The sequence below is a fragment of the Lacerta agilis genome, chromosome 17, assembly GCF_009819535.1.
Source record: "Lacerta agilis isolate rLacAgi1 chromosome 17, rLacAgi1.pri, whole genome shotgun sequence".
NCBI lineage: Eukaryota > Metazoa > Chordata > Lepidosauria > Squamata > Lacertidae > Lacerta > Lacerta agilis.
In genome coordinates, this window is record NC_046328.1 from 8,575,192 (window position 1) to 8,591,402 (window position 16,211).

A 16,211-nucleotide genomic window follows, 5' to 3' on the forward strand; every position below is an offset into this window, starting at 1 on the left:
TCCATGTACAGCAGAGGTTAGCAGATCTTGGATTTGTGGGATCTACTTTGCTTTGGATTCAAGCCAACCTAGTCCACCAACTAGTTCTAGGTGCAAAATAGTGTCCCATTCAGTTAGATGTACAGTAAGGAACAGTATGCCTCTGAGCCAGGTGCACCAGGTATATTCAGCACTCTCAACATGTGTTGGAAAGGGGCTGTGCCCCTTCAATGTTGAGGGGGCCCGACACGCATCATGCACACGTGATGTCATGTGTGTCGCAGCTTCAACAGCTGGCTCCTTCAGAATGCTCTGCCTTCTCCAGACAACATGACGTCATGCACGCATCATGCACATGACCTCACACACGCGTTATGTCTGCCAGGCCCACTCAATCTTCAGGGCCACCTGGCGCCTGTGCTCTGAGCGTATGTTTGGCCTGGGAATTTGTGATCCGCACCAGAACCAATCCAACAAGTCCCTAAACACAAAAACCTGCTCCAGACTTTGCCCCCCAAACATTCTTTCCCAGCAAACTTATCATTGTTGCTTATTGCTAGACAACAGAGAGTCAGAAGCCGTTTGCTGGTCCACTGCAAATTTCACACATTAAATTTCATTTTGTGCTTTGGATTTGGAACTTTGTCTCAAAGTTTCCAGATACTATTTTATTGAGATTACACACACACCCAAAAAAACAAAATAAAACAAAAAAACCAACATCGCAGAAAATATAAATCTAGTGTCAGCGGCTGACTTCTTTGTAAGTTATCTCCTTTTGCTCTGGCTTCTGCAAGAATCTATGCAAAAGTGCTCCCAAAGATAAATTCATTGTCATGATGGTGATAATTTTATTTTTCACTTTATTGCTTTTTAATTTTTTTGTTTTATTGCTTTTTATTGTGAATAACTTTATTCTTCCTTTTATTGCTTTTTTTCAAAAAGAAATCATTTGTTTTATTGCTCCTCCCCGCCAAAATCCCTCTTTCTGGTTTATAGCTATTGTGTTTTATAGACCTAGTGTTTTTAGTAGTTGGGTTGCAAGTGTAATTTGTCATGTTACCTTTGAGCCTGTCTGAATTTTTACAAAGCCTTTGACCATAAGTGCTAAAAGTTTGACCTGACCAGAAGCAAATTGCCCAGAGATCTTTATTAGTAGATTGAGATTTATCTTCTGCTTACCCACCCCTCTTGTGAAGATAAGGCCTGCCCTTCAAGGAATAACTTTTGGATTGGAGTTCCCCAGCCATGGTGTGTGTGTGTGTGTGTGTGTGTGTGTGTGTGTGAGAGAGAGAGAGAGAGAGAGAGAGAGAGGGAGGGAGGGAGGGAGAGAGAGATTGCTGTATTCTGACAGGGGATTTGGAACGTGACCAGGAAGTACATCGAAAAGTGTGGAAGGAACAAATGACTAACAGGAGGACTTGCAAGCACAGCACAATCAAATCAGAATGCTCATTGTTGTACAACCACCCTGTAAACAATTCAGAACAAATGCTCAGTAATGACTGGATTTAATCTAACCTTCACATATGCTTGCTGCAAGCAACTCAGGATGAATACTCAATAGATGGGTGATCTATTTATAATAAGGTTACCAGATTTTTTTCAAAGAATCCGGGGACATTTTTTTTAAAAGGGGGGGGGAGTTATTAAAAAATAATAATTAAGAAGTAATCTCTTCTGTGGTCTCCTCTGTTGTGTGGCCTTCCTCTGGCCTTCCTCTCTTGGAGCACTAGCCTCCGTGGAGTAGGCTCAGGTTGGGCCTGGGCTTGGCCACGTGTCTTTGCCTTCCCGGTGCTCTCCTACCTCTCCTCCTTAGTGGTGGCTGCGGCTGCGGCAGCGGCACAACAAGGTCAGGGCTCCCCTATTGTTTATCCCTCCTCTTTTTCTCTCTTCCTTCTCCTCCTCTCCTCCTTCTCCCTGCGTCGGCTCCGGGCTTTTCCTGGCCCCGGAGCACTGCTGGGCAGTTGGTCAGGTCAATGTGGGTCGCGGTGTGTGTGTGTGTCTCAGTGGTTCCCCCAGTTGACACATTGGGCGTCCCCGGTTCCCCCTTGGCAGTGGCAGCAGCAGCAGCAGTCTCAGCAGCCCAGAGCCAGCCTGGTAGCGCAGTTGGCTCTGGCTGGCTTCAGGAGCTGCTTGCTGCCGTGGTGCCCACCATTTTGCCTCGCCGGAAGTCCCCATGTGTCTTGTGTCGTTGAACTAATCACGCAACATTCGTTTCCCTACTAATAAATGTACAACATTTAAAATATAAACCCGGGGAGGTTAAATGAAATCCAGGGACATTCTGGGGATGGATTTTGTCCGGGGACAGATTTGTAAATCCAGGGACTGCCCCCAGGAAATGGGGACACCTGGTAACCATAATTTATAAGCCCCTAACTGTGGGATGTGAAACACGAGAGCAGTCAAATACAACATTGCTAGAGTGGACATGAAGGTGGTCTCAGTCCTCCAGCCGGAACTTCCTGTTCTCCTGGGCTGAGACAAAACTTCCTCTGTGTAACTGGAGATGGGTGTGGCCTCACCTGTGCCTCACCTGTGCAGACTAACACAAAACCACAGGGGCCAGACTCCATCTTCCTCTTTTGGATTGGCTGCTCAATAGAGCAACTTCTAGTTAGGGCAAAGATGCTCTCTTGGCTTTCTCCCGTATTGAGATGGTCTCCACATGTATGCTCTTTTCTAAGCTAAAAGTCTGCCTTCTGGGATCTTATTGTGAACAGGACATCTGTAAGTAAACTCTTTTTATGCTTTTATAGAAGACTGTGTCGTGTCTTATTTTAGGAGGGATTAAAAGGGGGAAATACCTGGACAAATATTATAGAGACTCTAGCGAGTCTGAGCAAGCTTTCCACTGTGTGTGTCTAAAAGGGGAATGGTTACAGGTAGGTAGCCATGGTGGTCTGCCATAGTCAAAACAAAACAAAATAAAAAAATTCCTTCCAGTAGCACCTTAGAGACCAACTAAGTTTGTTCTTGGTATGAGCTTTTGTGTGCATGCCAATCACCCATCCCACCACCCTTCTGAGTAATACCCCTCCTCACTCTCACACTATATATAAGGGTCTGGTGACTTCTATTTCAGTGTATCTGAAGAAGTGTGCATGCACACGAAAGCTCATACCAAGAACAAACTTAGTTGGTCTCTAAAGTGCTACTGGAAGGATTTTTGTTTGTTTGTTTTAAAAGGGGGATGTAAGACTCTGCTAAGTTCTGGGACTTGTTAACTCAAGTTGGAATAGGATATAATAAACAATATATCCCTAAACATTCCCACACTAACTGCACATCTTGTGGCTGCCCATTAACAACATATACTGTAAATGAGCTAGCAGGGCCACTGTCCTTTTCCTCTCACAAGCTTGCCTGCCATTCAAAACTGTCTTTTTCTCATAAGGTTTTCTGTTCAGACACTCTGGTCACCAGTGCTGAATGGATGCTGCTTTTAGGTGACCTTGTGTGGGATCTGCAAAAATAGAAAAAAGGGGGGAAAGGGTTGGGGGCATGGGGGAAGCAGAGTGTTCAAAGAATGACACATGAAACAAGCTCCATGCTGTTGCTGAGATGCTTCTGAAACACACCATTGTTAACTTCTTACGTTCTCAGGCTCCAATCTCCCTTTGATTTGAGTGCAGTGAAGAAGAGAGACGGTGTCCCTTTTATTCAGAAAGGAGACCTGAGATTGTACTTTGGCTTGTGAGCGAAGGAAGATTGTCAGCTCCTTCTTCAGGGTGGTAATCAGAAGAAAGTGGCCTGATGGAATCATAATGCCATTGTGTTTTGCATAGCCAAGTACGAGAAGCTACTCTAGCATTAAGAATAAAATATGGAGATGGGAAAGAATAGACATTTCGGCTTTATAATTCTTCATAAGGGTGGGGTAAGAGAATATATATGATCAGAAGATTTCTTCAACCCAGTTTTGCTATTGTTATGAATGAGGGACGGAAGCAAAGGAGTCTTAAATCTCAAGACGAAATTATTCCGTTTCCCCTCCACTCTGCAATGAACGTCTGCCTCTCCCTCTCCCTCTGTTGTTCATTTAGTGCTGTTTGATTTGGCTGTTAAAAAGTGTGCTCTACCAGCAAACATCCGCACCAGTGTTTTTTTTTGAATTGCTGATCCCTCAGGCAGTGGTGGATCTTGGCTTCTCAAATTTCAGAGGTTATGGACTCAGTTTGTGGCTGGAGATTGGCTGGAGCATTGACATCAGTGAGCTGTGCAACGTCAAAATCTGACACACACACCCCGCCTCTCGCCTTCTGTTGGACATCCTTGTTGCAGCACCTGCTGTGGCGCCCAGAAGCTCCGCACCCAGTGCGACCAAACTGGTTGCGCTCCCCTAGATCTGCCTTTGCTTCAGGCACATTATGCCTTCGGAATTTAAAATGGAGGCAAACTTCAAACTCACTTACATGCCAACTAGGAACAGAGGGGGAAATATTCTATTTTTTAGAGCAAACAGCTTAATTTGCAATTCCTGGAGATGTAGGGGTTGTACCCAGCTAAGTCCTGCTTGGAGCAGATCCATTGGAATTAATGGACCTAAGTTTGTCAGGTTCATTAACTTCAATGGGTCTACTCTGAAAAGATAATGGAATACAGCGAACCATTGGATGGCACACTTCTCCCAAATTTTGCAATGCATCTTCAGGGTTTTAAGAAAGGCGTACAAAAAGGCACATTTTTCAAGAAAATTGATACAAAATGCCTATTTCAGAAGACTGCTGAACCGTATGCATTTGGAGTACAGTCAAACCTTGGTTCTCGAACATAATGCGTTCTGGGATTCCCAGAACTGATTCCCGGAACTGTTTGAAAACCAAGGTGCAGCTTCCAATTGGCTGCAGGAAGCCATGTAAGCCACGTTGGACGTTCAGCTTCCAAAAATCGTTCGAAAACCCAAACATTCACTTCCAGGTTTCAATTGTTCAGGAGCCGATTTGTTCGGGAGCCAAGGCGTTTGAGACCCAAGGTACGACTGTATTGTCTTAGCTTGCTCACACTCTGGACAGAAGAATGCTTCTGCTCTCAAGACAGACATTTGAGAGCCAGTGTGGTGTAGTGGTTAAGAGCGATAGTCTCGTAATCTGGTGAACCGGGTTCGCGTCTCCGCTCCTCCACATGCAGCTGCTGGGTGACCTTGGGCTAGTCACACTTCTCTGAAGTCTCTCAGCCCCACTCACCTCACAGAGTGTTTGTTGTGGGGGAGGAAGGGAAAGGAGATTGTTAGCCACTTTGAGACTCCTTAGGCTAGTGATAAAGTGGGATATCAAATCCAAACTCTTCTTCTTCTACTAGATGTCTGTGGGAAACCTGCAAGCAGGACCAGAACACAAAAGCACTCTCTGCTCCCCCAGTTTCCAGCAACTGGTATTCAGAAGCATCACAAAGCAAAATGCCCATCTGGAAGACCCAATGACTGGTCCATGGTGATGTTCATGGCAGTCATAATTTGAACTCTGGTCTCCCAGTTCCTAGTCTGACATGCTTATCCTTACACCACACTGACTTTCTTACTTCATGCCTTGGAGGGTAACAGGGGCCAGGCTGGGCCATTTCACTGCTTGAGGCAAAACGAAGAATGCAACCTGCCTGCTGACTCCTTCTCTTCTGCAGGCAACCTGCCTTCTTCTACTTTAGTCATGAGACAGACCACAGGTCAGGGGCGTAGAGAGCTGCTTTGCTGCCCGGGGCAGCAAACGCGGGGGCACCACCCTGGGGGCAGGACGCTGCTCCGTAGCACGCAGCATCCCAGGTGGACTGTGCATGTGCGGACATGCGCAGTCCACCCAAGATGGCAGGTGCAAGCGGGCGGCACCCCTTCCGACCGTGTGGCGGCATGGCAACTTTTAAGGCTGCAGCGCGCGAACAGCAGCACAGACCCCTTAAAACTTGCTGCGCCCCCCACGCGCCGGTGGGTGGTACCTGGGGTGGCCCACCCCTGCCCCCGCCCCCTTGCTCCGTCCCTGCCACAGGTTCTTGACTAAAGTCCCCCCCTTCCACTTCACAGATTCTGAGGTAACCACCTTTACCATGCACATGGATTTGCTCTCAAAATTGAGCTTAGTAATGAGCTTCAGTAACCTGGTGGTGGTGTCCTCATGTGCCTTAAGATTATAATCCTGGGTCTTTAGTCCTGACCACTGGCAGCCTAAACCTTTCCCACAGTGACTTGAACATGATATGGACCACCTCCAGCCCACCACAGGCTCTTGCCCTGTTTTGCCAGCATCCTCCTGTGGCTTTTCTCCTGGATCAGGTGAAGTTTAACTCAAATATGCCCTTCCTTCCATCCTCAGTTGCATGGTGAGATGGTGAATGGTGCATTTTTGCTGCTCTTTTATTGGGTTACAGAAGTTATTGCATTATTATTTCGTGTACCACATTGTACTTTTTCTTCTGATTTTATGTAATGCTTCGTATTTTTAATTTTTTTGTAATATTCTTAAGCACACAGACAATCAAAGTGAACGGTGGGGGGGAATCTCTATGTTGGTTTCACTGATCAAAGGTAATTATCAATCAATCAATAACAATTTATTCGACCGTCAGTCAGAACACAATTGATAATTGTAATTGATGTGTCCAACAAATAATAAATTGAATAAGTGATGGTGATGATTTCACAAGTGGAGGGAGATAGTTACCGCAAAGGGAAAGCCAGAGCCAAAACAGTTTGAAGCAAGAGGGAAAGAGGAGAAGAGAAGCCTCTTACATTGTTTTTCGCTGGTATTAAATAAATAAAATAAGATAGGTCCGCCACCTTGGAAGTGCCACCCAATGCCAGGTCCTCCCTGCCATTTTTCTTTCCCGCCACTCCTAAAAATGTGGCCAAAATGTTTATCTGAGAAGGTTTGAATCAGCCCAATTAAGAGCCCTGCTAACCATGGGCTGTACTTCAGGCCTCATAACTCCCTGTGGAGGAAGCAAGTTTCCCTGAAAAAAGTAAATTCTAACACAGGGAAAAAGAATTAATTTAGCATCAGTTAATTTAATCAGAATCTGTCTTTGGTCATTCCAGTCATGGCTGAGTCTTTCTAACAATGTTCTCCAAGGAGGAGGAAAGCAATTTCTAAAGCAAACAAATCAATATTCAGAAGCTACATGGCATTTGGAATGTTATCTACAACAGGAAGGCATTATTAAAACATAAGCAGTGCCCCAGCTCAGAGGTTGGATATGCATGTTGAGATTATATTATTCCGTTCAGTGAACTTCTTCCTCAGTCACTCACCTTTCTGGACTCAAAATTAACATTATAAAGACCAAAGAGGTGATCTTTGATGGTTCTGCTCACAGAAAAACAACAACCCCCCCCAAAAAACTCCACCACTGACTTCCTGAAGGGCCAGAGACAAGCAGAGCTGGAATAAATTTTAACTGAATGCACACATATGTATGTCCAGTTGAGTGCCAGCCTCTTGACATCCATAGACAGAAAGCATCTCTTAATGAGTTCCAGCCACAGTTGCTGCTCAAGGCAAAAAGGAGTATCTTGCTAATACAGTGGAAATGAACAGAAACAAGGACAGAAGGGAGGAACTTTTAGTCAGAGGGCCACATTCCCTTTTGGTTGGGGCCAGAGGCAAAAGTTGGAAGTGCAGTAAGCTAGTTTGTACACCCCCACCGCCATCTCTGTCCTCCATGAGAGCCAGTGTGGTGTAGTGGTTAAGAGCAGTGGACTCGTAATCTGGTGAACCGGGTTCACTTCCCCGCTCCTCCACATGCTGGGTGACCTTGGGCTAGTCGCACTTCGCTCAGCCTCACTTGCCTCACAGAGTGTTTGTTGTGGGGGAGGAAGGGAAAGGAGATTGTTAGCCGCTTTGAGACTCCTTAAGGTAGTGATATAGCTGGGTATCATATCCAAACTCTTCTTCTTCTATCTAGGCTAGCAAGAGGAATGATAAGAGTTCAAGGACACATTCCAGCTGGTCCAAAACACTCAAGGAAGGTGTAAAGTAGAGCTGGTGAGAGGCATGGATTGGAGACCCTCTCTATGGAGAGTCCTGAGGACCAGATATACATACATACATACATACATACATACATACATACATACATACATACATACATACATCAGACCCTCCAAGTGTCCTAGTGGGGAAAAAAGAATATGGAAGTGGACTGGGTAACATATAGGGAGCTGTTAACATACGTGGAAGGAGAAGTTAATATAGAGATCTGAATCTCATCAATGAGATTGCAAAAGCGTTCTGGGAAATGATTTATAATGAGTTGAAAATAACCTTTGTTAATAAACCAGAAGCTTTTCTTTTAGTTGTATTTGGAGAAGAGGTGCCAAAAGACCAGAAAATATATATATGTATGTATGCAACTACGGTTGCCTGAATGATATATGCCCAAAGTTGGAAAGAGGAACTGGCTCCAAAAAGAGTTGGCTGACAATTAAAACTGATGGAATACACAGAGATGGTGAAACTCAATGGAAGATTAAGAGATCAAGACGAGAGACTTTTTAAAAAGAGAATGGGGAAAATTTATTGAATATATGAAAACAAACTGTAAACAATTCAAATTGTTAGCAGGATTGACAAGCATGAGCGGTAAGAAATTTAAAAGAATTATGAAGGATAAGTTTGTAAAAAGGATAAACTTGGATATGCAGTAAGAATATGAAAGGACAGTAAGAAGCTGCAGAAGGGGAGGCAGGGAAGTCACAGAAAATATTATTTGATGGGTGTAGAATTATACTTAGTGTTGAATGTTGTGAAGTGGGAAAATCAAAAATATATTTTTTAAAAAGACCCTCCAAGTGTCCCGATTTTCCAGGGACAACCCCAGATTTACAGGAGCCTTCCTGGTTTCTGATTTGATCCTGGAATGTCCCGCTTTTCTTTAGGACGTCCGTATTTTCATCAGAGAAATGTTGGAGAGTATAGAGTTTTTCAACCCCCGAGCAAAGGAGATAAGTGACTATGCAGCCTTTCAAAGAAATCTGAAGGCAGCCCTGAATGAATACATACATAACCACCAGCATAAAAACAGTAGTCATAAACAAGGAAAATAATAATAATCCAAAAGCACATAACCAAGTTGGAAAAAAACCAACACAAATAATAAAATCCAAAATAAAGATGCTAATATATATACAGTGGCAGTGCTTTTTTTCTTGAAAAAATGTTTAGGGGTGCTCTCCTTTTCCTACTCATATTGAAATACTGCCCCTCAATGAGGCCAAACTTAGATTCACAAAATGTTTAGGGGTATGCGTACCCCTGCGCCCCCCGAAAAAAGCACTGTACAATAGTATCTCAGTTTTCGAGCGTCTTGGAAGCTGAACGTTTCTGTTTTCGAAATCTGAAAACCTGGAAGTAAATGCTTCCGTTTTCGAACGTGCCTCGGAAGTTGAACAGCTTCCGCTGCGTGTTTTTCATTTTTCTCCATTGAAATTGCCTTTGTGCTACAGTTGTCAAACATTTCGGAAGTCGAACGTATATATAGATAACACAGCAACAACCCCACCTCCACAAACAATGCCCCAGCCCAAGAGACTGTTGGAGTTTAAGTTTTTATAGTTGGAGTCAGTCAGGGCCCCATGCGGGCTTGGTGGGAAAAGGCCTGCAAGGCAACAAGCAGGTCCTCCAAGAACTACACGCCAGATTGAACCTTGAGGAGCCAGACCTATCTATATGGTGCTCGAACCTGCTGCCTCAAACCTGGAGGCAGCATATGTCCACCACGTAAATTATTTGAGGGGTTGATCCAGCAGGTCCTTCTTATGTTATCTTCTTATGTCTTCAAATGGAGTTTACATCTGAATGTATTCTCCCCTTGGGACACATGGATTGTGGGGTATTCCATGTGCCGTTCTCTCCTGGACAGTCTGGGACATGCATTCAATTATTAGAGCAGATTTTTTTTTAAGAAGAAGAAGAGTTTGGATTTGATATCCCGCTTTATCACTACCTGAAGGAGTCTCAAAGCGGCTAACATTCTCCTTTCCCTTCCTCCCCCACAACAAACACTCTGTGAGGTGAGTGGGGCTGAGAGACTTCAGAGAAGTGTGACTAGCCCAAGGTCACCCAGCAGCTGCATGTGGAGGAGCGGAGACGCGAACCCGGTTCCCCAGATTATGAGACTACCGCTCTTAACCACTACACCACACTGCACAAACGGTCGTACATGTTTTTGCATGCATTCCCATCCCTCCAAAATACATAACCTGGTACAGTGGTACCTTGAATTACGAATTTAATCCGTTCCGAATGCACATTCATAGGTCGAAAAATTCGTAAGTCGAAAAAAGCGATTTCCCCATAGGAATGCGTTGGAAACGAAAAATTCGGGGAAATGCGTAAGTCGAGTAAACCGCATCTAAAATTCGTAAATTGAGTAAACCCCATCTAAAATCGCCAATAGGTGTCCTTCGGATGTTGAAAAATTCATAGCCGTGCAGGTACTTTTTTTCGAAAAAATCGTATGTCGAGTAATTCGTAAGTCGAGGTACCACTGTATGCTTATCTATGTAATTCCCCCCATTTTGTAGTCATTTCCCATGCTAGGGGGTTGTTGTTGTTTTTTGTTTTTTGTTTTTTTTTTGTAAATTTGCAATCCAGTTCACTGTCTTCCAATCTACTTATAAATTGGGGAACCGCAAATTAGGTTGGTTTGCTTTGAAATGCGCTGCAAGCAAACTTGTTCTTTGTCTACTACACAAAAAAGCCTTCCATATGTTAAGGGAATTATGGAACCGAAGCACACATTCTCGAGTCTCTGTCCTTAGAGAAGGTCAAACCAATGCTCATCTCTGTGGGTTATTATTATTATTATTCTACTACTACCCACAAATAGTCTAAAAAATGGATGCCTCAGATCTCTACTCTCAGCTGGAAATCTAATTTGAAACTATTTTGCCATCAACATTAGATGGAACTTTAATAAGGTGGAGTGAAACTGCTGGAGTTTTTCATCCCCAGAGGAAGAGCCCATGCTTCTCTTTAAAACCCACCATATGCAGAATAAGCGTGTGTGCTCAGGTAATTAAATCCTCACGACACTTTTGCTTGGCACCAGACTGAATATTGGCTCCAGTGCGTCTGATTGCTGAGCCTCAGCAAAATGAGTTCTCAGAAAAATCAGATGGTTTGGCAAGCGCAGCAGAAAGGGGGTGGGGGATAGCTTGCTGGCTCACTGCAAAAATTGTTCAAGTGTTAGCAAATGAAGCTGTTCTCTGCGAACAAATGTTTGAAGCTCAGCAGGAGATCAACCCCTGGGTGGACATGGAATGTGCATTTTGAGATAAATGGGAATATCCTGAGTTGGGTTGCCATGGAGGTCAAGGAAAAGGTTTCCCACTCATTAGCAGAAACTGGGGAGAGTGCTATTGCATCAAGTTCTGCTTGTGAGCCTCCCACAGGGATCTGGTTGGCCACTATGATCTAGAAGGGTTTTCCTTACACTCTTAAGGAGCAAGTGTTGCTCAAGATTGCCACTTGGGAACCTGAGGAATCAAATTTCCTGAGGCTCCTGGCTCAATGAATTGCCTTGAGAGGCCTTGGAAGCACCATTTCCCAGGATGCTCAACAGCAATACATTCTGGGCCCATCATCCTTTTCCACATTGTCTTTTGCCCTTGGCTGTACTTGAGGGACGATTCCAACAGATTCCACATGGAAAACGCTTATGTTCCTGTGGAGATGGCAGTACCGAATCGGTGGCTCATGCCCTTCTGGCTTGCACTCTTTATAAAGACTTGAGGAATGAGGTTATCACCTCTTTTATTGTCCATTCTGGGTCGCTCAGCCACTGTCACAGTGTCCTTTCTCTTGGCAAATCAAGATGAGCAGGTGACAGCAAAGGTTGCAAGGTTTTTAGCTGGGGCAAACAGAATAAGATCCACTATTTGACTATTGATTCAAAACCCTAAAATGTATTTTATATAATTGACTTTTTCTTTCTATTCTTCGTATATCGTATTTTTTTTATTGCTATGATGCAAATAAAGATTCATTCATTCATTCATTCCACATTGTCTGTGTTGCCAACTCAGTAACAATTGACAATGCAGATGTGAGATTTGCCACCAAAATCTAGAAAATAATGGCAACTGCTGTCTCTTTTTCACTTTTTGTTCTTAATGAAAAAGCCATTGCTAATCTCCCATTTCCCTGCCGAGGTAGGTTTGCAAAAAAAACCAAAAAAAAAAAAACCAACAACTCGCCACACCATGTATAATTTTGATTGGACAAATGGATATAAAGAGAGTGAGATGAATTATAGTGAGAGAGAGCAAATGAAATCTAAGTGCTGTGACAGGCAGCTGGAAAGCAGGACTGATTGGGAGACGCAATGGCAGAAAGGGAGTCATAAAACCCACCCACCCTTCGTTTTAGCATCAAGAAACATCTGCTGGCTTCTCACTTGTTTCTCCAGAGAATCTACTCCTGGGCTGGGGAGGAAACAGTTCTCCCCTGATGTCTTGCAGAGATCGGATCAGATAAGGGGAAGGGGAGAGGAAACACTAGCCTCAGACTCAGTTTTGTTGAAGGGCAGTTTATGCAACTTCTGTTCGATACATAGGGTTGCCTCCAGTGCTCAGAGTCATCAAAATTAATGAGCATGACTAACTGAGGCTCTTTCATTCCAGCAGGTGGGCACAGAGTAAAACTTAGCTGGCTACAACCCATTTATGTTAGGATTGCTGGAGTTAACCACTTTGCCAAAATTGAGGGAGGTGGTGGTATTTAGAGCAACTGGGTGTTTCTGGTGAAAGAAAACTGTGCTGAATCCCAAAAATAAAGGTTGCCAATTTATTTCTTATTAGTTAGGCTGCCATTTTGCAAAAAAAAAAAAAAAGAATTAAAGGTCACCGATTTTCTTTGTTTACAATCTGTCAAACCTACCAACACTTTTGCATATCAGATTTCATAGTCACCATCGCAAGGATTTCTGTGAACTTACATTTTTGGAAATTGGTTCACAAACAAAATAAAGCCATGACACCCCCCACCCATGACACCTTTTTACATATTCTTACAAAGTCTCTGATGGCATAGTCTTTCATTTCATCCAGACAGAGAAGCTATGGCTACCACTTTAGGAACAAGTTCAAGATCTTGGTTTGTTCCAAACTTTTTAACCACAATTCCTCACTTTGGAAGAAATTGGGAACATGGACTGCTTCTTGACTTGCTATTTTTAAGTGGAATCAATCGCATTATGGCAAGCTCGGTTGTGCAGTTAAAGTTGACTTGGAGTCCTTCAGCAACAAAGCTGCCCTCCTGCTCAAATCAGACTTTTTGTGATAAGGAAAGTGATGGGTATCATGGTGCAGTCAGTGGCTCCTGGCTGGTTGCCCAGGAAAGTATAATGACAAGGAAAATTTTTGCAGTCCTTTTTTATTTCAATCTTTACAGAGAGAGGCTATAGAACCCAGCCTCTTATATAATGGCATTGTCCCGAGTGAATCTCCACCCCCCCATCTCTCCCACTCCCTCATTCAACATTCTCATCATCTCCTCTAGGGGTGCTGCTACATGCCCTCTGTCTTGGAGCTCTTTGCTCTCCTACTTTTAAGGCATGCCAGGTTCTGGGAGATGGAGGATCTGGGATGCTTTCTAATGACAACGTGTCAGCCAGGTGTTGCTCTGGCTCTCCCATGATTTCCCAAGTTCCCCCCTCATCTGCCTCTCGGCTGCAACCTCCCTCAAACCCCTGTTGTAAATCTATTCTGTCTTCCTCTTCCTCCTCCCTGGAAGGGTCAGGATGGGCAGTGGTGTCACAAGGGGGGGGCAGGAGGGGACTGTTCGACCCAGGTGCCATGTCTGGGGTGTGTATGACAACGAGGCACCCCACGGGGTGCTCCTCCTGCCACCCCTGGGCATGGCGGCATGAGCAGCCATCGCGCTGCTGCAGCCACATGTGGAGGATCCTCCGTTCACGGCTGCAGCCATGAGCAGAGGATTCCGCCACCATCTGTACAGCGTTCAAGCGGCGCTGGTGGCAAACCACTATGTACAACGCATGCGCGGTGTCGCACACATGCGCTGTACGTAGCAACGCCGCACATGCGGCCTATGTAGCGATGCCACGCATGCTTCGTACGTAGCGGCACAACACGTGTGCAGCCGGCGGTTTGCCCTGTCCTGGGTGTCGTTTAGCCTTCATTCTCCCCTGAGGATGGGGAGGCAGTCTCCACCATTTCTCCATAAACAGATTCTGCCAGATGTCACTAAGCTTTGACACCTCCTCTTTCCATTTTTCTCCTTCTGACCCACTACCGCTCCCCAGGCTTCTTCCCTTGCGGGTTCCTCAGCTGGTTCTTCCAACCATTGCTCTTTGTCCAACCCAGAGCCAGATATACCTATAGCTTGTTTAGCTTATACGTAAATCCGGCACTGGTCCAACCAGTCCTTGGCATTTAATGACTTGGAATGCTTCCCTTTATATGCTGGAATCTCTCCTGAGCCTTGGGAAAGAGATTCACCCACTAGCAAGTGGGAAAGGGAGAGCATAAGTTCTGAGAAAGTTGGAATTTGGATAGCATCAGATGGAGACTGAAGAACAGGAGACTGAAGTGCCTAGAGAGTTGTGATGTTCCTACCCTGCTACTTCGGAGACGTAGGAGCCAGGGTGTTGATGTTGGATAGGATGTGAAAAGAGGGCTTTGTTGGCAAAGCTCACTTGATGAGCCCCTATCTCTCAGTCTAGCCAATCTCACATGCGGATAACATTGAAGTGAGTGGAAAAACTCTGCATGCTGTCAAGTGGAATAAAGGTTGGCTATACACTCAATAAATAGACCTTTGCTTCTACTGTGCTCTGCTCTCACATTAAGAAATAAAGGAATATTATGCAGATAACTTAAATCTCCTGTGTCTGGAACCTCCCATCTCTTGTCAGGGAGAAAGGACTAGTGCAAAGCAATATCAAATCAGTATCAAATTTCAAAGCAGAAGCCCCACAGCAGGGTTGTGATTGTGTAGTTATCCTGTCCCATCCCATGCTGCTTCGATCTGCAGCTGTCTCAAAGTACGTTACATCTGAAGGGGTCACAGTCTTTTCATCCCTGGTTTAGATATTGGACTGTTAAGACAATAAGTGTGTGTGCTAAGTGTGGTGTTGTGGCCAGAGTTGGACTTGGGAGACTTGAGGTCAAATAACTCGGCTGTAAATCTCATAGCATGGCTTGGGGCTCGCTGCTCTTTTTCAGCCTGAATTACCCTATGGTGTATTTTTGACGATAAAATGGAGAGTCTATTGACTAACAGGTGACCTTTGTTTTCTCTGCTGCCCTGTTGGCACTACATAAAGACAAAGACATTCTATTTTAAAGAATGAAGGGGGGGGGGAGGAAAGATTTAGAGCAGGTTCCCTAGCTGTGATGTGAACCTAAATTCCTTTCAGAGCTGTGGTTTGAATGAGAGCAGTCTTTGTGCGCAAACTGAATGCTGGCTCAGCTATCAGCCTCACCTTCCCAACCTGGTAAGATTGTCCATTTGAAGCTTATTTTTTATAAGGCTATGCATCAGGGGTCAGCAAACGTTTTCAGCAGGGGGCTGGTCCACTGTCCCTCAAACCTTGTGGGGGGCCGCACTATATTTTGGGGGGAAATAGTGGATGAATTCCTATGCCGCAATAAATAACCCAGAGATGCATTTGAAATAAAAGGACACATTCTATTCATGTAAAAACACGCTGATTCTTGGACCATCTGTGGGTTGGATTTAGAAGGCGACTGGGCCGGATCTGGCCCCCGGGCCTTAGTTTGTCTACCCATGCTACACATATGTCAGGGTTGAGCCAGATGAGGAGGAGTGGTGGCAAGCCCCCCCCCCCCAGCGAGGCTGCACCCACAGAAGAACCTGGGGAAATGGAGGAGTTCGTACCTGGAGAAGACTGGTGGCAGCACTCCTTGGAAGAGGAAGAGTCAGATGGAGAGGGGGAAAGACCAGAGCAGGAGGAGGAGAAAGTCGAGCCAGAATCAGGCCCTTGTGAGGAGAGAAACAGGCAGGGCCCTTCCCCTCCTCCCTTCTCAGCTGTAGAGCATAGAGCTGAGAGACGCAGGGAACAATTAGAGGCAGCTGCAACTCGTAAGAGACGTGGTTACAGGCCAGCTACTTAAGAAAGGCTGCTGCTCCCTTCGCTAGCATCTGCAACTGCTATGCTGAGTGCATGTTTGCTCTTGCTCGTTCTGTTCCTGACTCCTGTCTTGTTCCTGACCCTTGGCTTGTTCCTGACTGACTTGGCTGGTTCCTGACTTGGAC